This window comes from Odontomachus brunneus, unplaced genomic scaffold (genome assembly GCF_010583005.1).
Source record: "Odontomachus brunneus isolate Ranch 3 - 2012 unplaced genomic scaffold, Obru_v1 Obru_scaffold_051, whole genome shotgun sequence".
In the NCBI taxonomy this organism is placed as follows: Eukaryota; Metazoa; Arthropoda; class Insecta; order Hymenoptera; family Formicidae; genus Odontomachus; species Odontomachus brunneus.
The window spans coordinates 87,542-96,165 of NW_022639501.1; positions in this window are offsets into that span (position 1 = coordinate 87,542).

Genomic DNA, 8,624 nt, shown 5'->3' on the forward strand with positions numbered 1-8,624 from the left:
AAAAAAATTAAAATCCTAATCTGCTTTATTGTCAAGAACAAAACCAGGTTTTGTAATCTAAGTTTTCTCTCTCTTTCCCCTCTCTCTCTCTCTCTCTCTCTCTCTCCCTCCCTCCCTCTCTCTATGCGCTATATTATTAATAATACCGAAACATGTATATATTTCTTTTATTAGTAGTTAAATAAATAATGTATTTTAATTATATAGAAAATGAGAAAGGAAATGTATGCAGATATTTATAATAGGAAACGTATTAAGGTAAGATAAGATTTATTACACAAGATAACGAAGAATATATAATATAGAATACAATATAGAATTATAGAAATACAAATAGTTATTTACATGAAAATAAAATTTGTTTTGTGAGTCTGTGTCTTTTCCGCAGTGGTTTTAGTACTTCTTGTGTGTAAAATTGCGAATATGTATATAATCGTATTTTTAAATAGCGCTGTGCTAAAGCCGTTATTAATTTAAGTTTATGTGGAATTTCTAATAAATCTATATCCTCACAATATAAATTTGGAAATATACTGGCATCTAGTGCTAATGAATTTTTAACATTTTCATTACTTTTATATCTAACTGTTTAACTGCAAACTGTGAGAAATCTTTACTTAACAACCGAATATATTTTTCAGTTTCCAGAATAACTTTATAAACACTTGTAGAAAGTCTAACTAAACCACCATTGTTATTATAATCTAAAAATCTAGAAAAATGTGCATAATGTGCATAATTGTGTTCTGTATTATTTTGTAATAATGCTTCTGCGCAAGAATAACAATTTATTTTATGTAGCTTTCTTATTATGTATCCGCTAATATAATACAACATATGTTCCTGTAAGTTTTGCAATGTAATAAGTATATCCGTGTTATTATCAATACAATTTTCATCATCAGTTTCACTATTTTCTTCACATAATACTCTTTTGTTTTCTTTTTCCAAGTGAAATCAAACACCGAACCAAGGGAATCAGTATCAAATTGTGTACAATTCATATTATTAGAATTTCTTATATTATTTCGGAATAACAGTTTTCTCATGATATATTGCAATTGTAATGAGTGTGGGTTATTATTATGACCACCACAACTTCTAATTTTTGCAAAAAACATTTCCAAATGATCTTGAGAAAATTTATAGGATAGTATATATTTATAAGTATTATTAGAAAATAATAAATCTTGTGCTACAGACAATATTAATTTTGCATCAATTGTAAAACCATAAATAAATGTTTTTTCGGAGACGCTTTTAAAAATATACCAGTCTTACTTTGTAGTGAAAATAAATATTCGATACTTTCTTGCACCATATTCTGAAGAAAGGAAAAGTTGTTTATTGTTATAGGTTGTTTATAATTTTTGCTAAATAGATTTTTCGAATTTAAGAAATCAAATAATCTATCTATAACTTTAATAAATTTTGTTGTACTTTCACTATTTTGGAACTCATTAATTCCTTCCTTTCTTAAAAAATCTATTGCATTTGCAACAGAAACTCTAAGCGTATTAGCTGCATATTTTACTTTCATTTTGTTCTACCCTTATAGAAATATCATACTAAGAATCATTGATAATTACTTATTTTCAGTATTAAAAATACTGGATAATAAGTAATTATCAATGATTCTTAGTATGATATTTCTATAAGGGTGGTATGATATTTCTATAAAATACACTGCGAATTTAATTTGTTTTTTAACTTAAAAGTTAAATTATTCTGTAGCGCATTTAATTGGACGATATAATTTCACTTTATGGTAGTCGAATTATGTTGAATTTCCCCTAAATCAGCAAAAGCATTTCTCACTAATTTTAGCATATGGCATGCATCTAATATAACATATACATTGTAATTTTTGCTAGGATAAGAAAAACTGTTTACAATTTCACTATGATTATTAGGAAAAAGATTACATCCAAGTGTTTTGAAAGCGCTTATGTTTACTTTTTCACCATCGCATGTCACAGATTTTACATTTAAATTTACTTCAGCTGTTAATCTTAACGCTGTGTTAATTAGTTCAGCTAAAGTTGTAGATGATATTCCATTTTTCAAAATATATCCGATTGGCTATTTCCACTTTCCTTTTAAGCTTACCACCATAAACACTAGTGCCTTTTTAGATTGTATTTCACTTCCTTCGATATTTAAGTTATTACCATAGTCACAATAGCCTACAAATTTATGTTTTGCTGCATTCCAACATAATTGTTGTCGAATAGCCATTCCATCAAATATTAAATTGCAGTCTTTCTCTTCGGGTGGTATTTCTTTTAATTTTTGCAGCACCTCAGAAAAAAAACTCGGACTGACGTTGACTGTCGAATGCCAATTTCTGATTGATGATGGATTAGGTAACATCATAAAAGATCTGTAGAGAATTATAAAATAATATATACGTTTCTTAGAGAAGTATACTATTATATACTATAGGCACTCAGGAATAGCGTTAGAATATTCACTGACATGCACAATGTAAATTAGCGTCTCTTAATATAGAAAATGAGAGTAGATTCTTTTAATATTCTAGTAATCAATCAATGAAACCAAGCTTAAAGTATTAATTCGGCTACCTAAATAGCCTGCTGTAGCAAACAGAAATCCACATGCCATGCCAAATTCGCATTGTGTGTGTATGTATGTGTATATATATCCATTGCATTTTACAATGTGCAAGAATGAAGGAAACATTGGAAATGTGCTATTAAATTATAAATATCATTTGATTCATACTTAATAAGTCTACTATTTTCTGAACATAATAAATATTAAAAAAGAAAAGAGAGAGAGATTACGGCCTATATTCAGGACGCGGTTATAAAAATGCTAGCGCGCTGACACGTCAAAGTGGTCGATTGTATATCTTCATACAACATTATGAGAATCACGAAAGAATGTGAATGTACTAGAAATATATATTTATTAATATATAAATATGTATTTGTACTCTTATGGGCTAATATTTTTTGTGAATTTATTCATTGTTATACTGCCCTCTCTCTCTTTCTTACCGCATAATCTTCATGTAGATATACAGTCAATCTCTTCCACTTGTCAATGCGCTAAAATCATAACCGCATTTTGAATATCGGCCATTGTTTATATTATAATAATAATTATTTAATATCTCTTTGTCTGTCAGAATACAGAAAATACTTATTGTCTGCATATAAACGATATTTATTGGGAGTGTGAATAAGTTCTCGCCGTTTTTCACCATCAGATAGCGGTATAAAAATTTTGTGTGTATAATTCAAAATGATGACGCATCTATATTGAAGTTCTATAACCTATGTTTAAAATCAGTGCGTGTCTTTCCATTAACCTATAAAGAACATTTTCTTTTCGTAGCGTAAAACATGTCAAATTTCATGCCAAATAAATCATTTTTGCGGGAAATTTTACTGCACTACTTTATTCAGAAGAAATCTGCAGCTGAAGCACACAGAATTCTTGTAGAAACCTATGGTGATCATGCTCTGTCGGAAAGAACATGCAGAGATTGGTTTAACCGATTTAAAAATGGTGATTTTAATGTTCAAGATAGAGAACGCAGTGGTGCACCAAAAAAGTTTCAAGACGAAGAATTGGAAACATTACTTGCTGAAGATCCATGTCAGACGCAATCCGATGTTGCAAAATCATTAGGAGTTGATCGAACAACAGTTTCGAAACGTCTGACAGCATTAGGAATGATACAAAAGGAAGGATCTTGGGTGCCATACGAACTGAAGCCGAGAGACGTCGAACGGCGTCTTGTCACGTGTGAACAGCTGCTTCAACGACAAAAAAGGAAAGGTTTCTTACATCGTATTGTGACTGGTGATGAAAAGTGGATATACTACAGTAATCCCAAGCGTAAAAAATCGTGGGTTAAGCCCGGCGAAGCAGTAGCATCAACGCCAAAGCGGAATATCCACGGTTCCAAGCTCATGCTCTGCATTTGGTGGGATCAGCTGGGGGTAGTGTATTACGAGCTGCTCCAACCCAACCAAACCATCACAGGAGATCTCTATCGACGACAATTGATGCGTTTGAGCCGAGCATTGAAAGAAAAACGGCCACAATATGAGCAAAGACACGATAAGGTGATTTTGCTGCATGATAACGCTCGGCCGCATGTTGCGTCACCGGTCAAAACATACCTGGAAACGCTAAAATGGGAAGTCCTACCTCACCTGCCGTACTCTTCAGACATTGCGCCTTCTGATTACTATTTATTTCGATCGATGACTAACGGTCTGGCTGAGCAGCACTTCACTTCGTATGAAGAAACGAAAAAATGGATCGATTCGTGGATAGCCGCAAAAGAAGTGTCATTTTTTCGACGTGGAATTCAAATGCTGCCAGAAAGATGGGAAAAAGTAGTCTCCAGCGATGGGCAATACTTTAATCGACTTGTTTTTTATTATTTTTTTAAAATAAAGGATTTATTTTCACAATAACGGCAAGAACTTATTCACACTCCCAACATAATTTTACAAAGTAAAAACCCATGCTAACCGACAGTATTCATAGGCTCTGGGAGAATGGTAATGCAGGGTAAATGTAAACTGTTTTACAGCGTCACTATAACGTCTTCCTTGCTTGACTTTACCTTTGTTACCAATTTCATTTTGTATAATTGGTTGAATATTTTCTGCAAATTCTTGCAAAGTATCTGCAGTACCTTGTTCGATTAAATCTTTATTTTTAAGGACTTCAAGTAATTTGGATAAACTTTGTATTTTGCTATCTTTTCTTTTGATCTTTCTATTCAAAAGTTTATATTTCATCTGAGATTCGTTCAATTTTTTTTGCATTGCTTCTTTTTCATGTTTTAGTATATTGGCAAACACTTCTTTTTGTTTATTAATGTATTGCACATGTTCTTGATGTTGCACTTCATGCAATTGTATATTTTCTTCTTCCAGTTTTTTCATTTTAATTACAGATATGTCATTGCCACAATCACACATCTTTCGTTTCTGTTCTATGATAATATATTTGTATCACTATAAATATTATATGAAATATAATTAAACACACATTGTAAACAATATAAAACTTATAAGGAAAAAATATGTTATATATTATGATACTGGTAAATTGTAATGACGTCTTTATACTTACTTGTATTTGTGGTTATTGCAGATTGTTCAATATTACATTCAATATTACATCTTGTACATTTAATGTCGAAGAAGTTTCTTCTGTATCAAGTAAAAAGATAATTAGAGAAACAGAAATTTAAGTATTAATATATATTGTATTCATTATTTACAAATGTATCTAATATTTTTGTGGATGGAATCTCTGGGCTATTACTATATCCTAAATTTTGTATAGGAATAGCATTCTTTTTTAACAATTTTCTTTTTATATATGATTCATTAAAAAAATCTGAATCTTCAAAATGATATTGGCAAACTCTACTTGAAGTTGACGGGTGCCAATTTTTTCTGTTAATAGCCTGTATCCAATATATTCGTAACTCTGGATTGTTTTTTGGAAATCTATGATATATAATGTAGAATATTTAATTAAAACAAAATTATACCTTTTTAATTTAAATATCTTTACTTGAATAAAAGTGTTTTACTTACAAGAAAAAATGTATACCACATCCCTTACTATATATGCTGTTGCATCCAGCAACAACACATTTTTTTAACATTTTTTTGTTATATATATATTTTATAAACTTTATAATATTTCACAATTACATATTACATATTACATATATTACACTTGACACAATGTAACGTGGTGTAAAAAGTGGCGCTTATATGTAGCACTCAATATATAGGCGTAAATACAAAACTTCTGCCCTTAATTTCATTGGGGTACTATGTCCGACGTCTATGGGTGAATTTTGGGTTTTGGGTACGCGCACAGCTTACAATATATAAGGGAGTTAGCAGTCTAGGATATACTATTTATGTCTATGTTTCACACGCTCGGATGAATTTACATAAAGTTTCCGTCGTTGATTGTCGATTGTTCAAACCAAGAATAAGAAAAGATTAGGGTCGAAAAGAAGAATGAAAGAGCTAGATATTTAAAAATGCTACAGCTAGGATCTATTCTAAAACATCTAAAAGCTAGGACACAAAGTAAGATGATTTATTAAAGAAAAGAATTCCACTTTTAACCCAACGAAGTCTTTTTCCGTTTCAAAAGAGTGTTCCAAAAAATATACCGCGCTTATCAAAGATCTTTATCCAAGAGTCTTATTATTTTCTTTGTGAACGTCTCGAATTTATCTGAAAAACTCATACGTGATGTTATATTACCATCAACGATATTATAAAGGAGATAACTCTTTGTGCGTATAGTGCATCTTAATTTGAGCGTTTGGGGCTCGATCGGCTAGCTATGAACAAGTAACCCATACGACACAACGTCTAAAATCAGGACATAAAACGTATTGATCTTTTATTACACTCTTATCTGACAGTTTGGAAAAAAAATATTTACGTAAAGACTGTATCGAAATGTTGGCGAAATTAGAGGTTAGAGTAACACGAACCAAAACTGACCTCCCTGCTTAAAATATTTGATAGAAAATGATTGGATAAGATTGAAATGGATAGAATTCCTATATTGATTTATATGACTTATCATGCACCAAATCCAGACAACATAATGTCTAAAATCAAGACATAAGACGTCTTAGAGACCATTTTTAAGATGTCTTTCAAACGATTTACGTATAAATGTTTTTAAGGTGTCTTAAAGATTATCTTTAAATTCAAATAAATTTCATTATCTTTAAGACGTTTTAATCCCGATTTTAGACATTATGTTGTCTGGGAAACATAGACTAACAACATAGACTTTCTATATATTTTAATCATATTTTATGATACTATTCTTTTCGATCATCTTGAATATTGGTGTTTGTATAATAAATTGATATTTCTGAATCATAGTAAATATCTCACTATGTATTATTATTTTATAATAAACTACTTATAATATTTATAATATTCTTCCATATAATAATTCTACTTATAATGATGGTTACAAAATGATCAGGTAAAAATGAAAAGAATATCTATGTAGTTTAATCATATCTTATGATACTACTCTTTTCCATCATGTTGAATATGAAAGTTGGTATAATCAGTTTATATTTATCAATTATGAACAATATATGGTATATGAATTCATTTACAAAATTTCGTAAATGAGTTGTGAAATATGTGAATCAAAATCACTATAAAATATGATAAACAAATTTTCTATTATTTTCTATCCAGCATTTTAAGCAGGGATTATCTGTTTCGTCGAGATCTGATTTCTAAGGCCAAGTTTCACAACATCCTTTTAATTTTAACTACCGGTTAAGTTCCAATAGTGATTGGTTAATTCTGATTAACTCTTCTTAATGTCAAATGCGATTGGTCAAGTCCAATGGAATAATTAGTCTGTTAAGTTAACTGGAAGTTGTGGAACTGAGCGTAATTCGCAATCCTTAACTCATTAATGCCCAAATGTGCTGAAATTTTACGTTGATTTGAGCCATTTTACTACGGAAATGAGGTCTGTTATTTATAAAGAGTACCATTCCTACCAATTTCGATATCGCTCTATCGTAGCGTTGAGAAAATTTAAAAAGAAATAGCAATTTATGCAAAATTTTTGTAAAATAAAATTAAGAAGCACATGTTTTTAGGGCTAATAATAATTTTTAGGGCTAATAATAATTTTTTCTTCTTGCGCTATTTTCTTCATAAAAACTTGTTAGTATCACTCGGGAAAGTGTCTAAAACGTATTCCCGATACTTTAACTTAAAAAATATGCCATGGGTATTTTTTTCAACAAACATGGCGGTACCAAAATGGCGGTTGATTTGAACCGTTTAATTCGAATTTTCGTTTATATTTGATTATCGAAATTGTTTTAGAGTTAATATTACTACAAAATTATATTAATTTTGTATAAAACATGCGTTTTTTATTTTATTTTGTAAAAATTTTGCATAAATTGCAATTTTTTTAAATTTTCTTAACGCTATTCGATAGAGCGATATCGAAATTGGTAGAAATTGTACTCTTTATAAACAGACCTCATTTCCGTAGTAAAATGGCTCAAATTAACGTAAAATTTCAGCACATTTGGGCGTTAATGGGTTAATCTCCAATAGCTTGATATGGGTTCTACATGACGATTTCTCTAAATGGAACAGGGTAAGCATCTTCTGGACTCGCTCCAGTAAATTTAGTGAGTGACGAATCGTTATCTGCGGGCATGCAGAACATGACCTGAAGAAAGCTGGAAAACTCCACACAGAGATACGTTGAGAGAATTTTCCTGACAAGATGCTCTTTACTTATCATCTTTAGATATTTTGTTCTAAAAGCTCTTTTCCATAAACCATCGAACGAGCATGTTTAATATAAATGAGATATTTTTCAAATAGAAATATGCTGAAAAATGGAATGTCTATTCAACGGGAAAATACTTTCAAGTCAATTCAATATTGATTAATTACATGTATTGGGGACATTTATTACTTGTCTCATATATTAATATTTGTTAAGGGAATAATCAATATACGAGAGAGAGAGAGAGAGAGAGAGAGAGAGAGAGAGAGAGAGAGAGAGAGAGAGAGAGAGAATATATA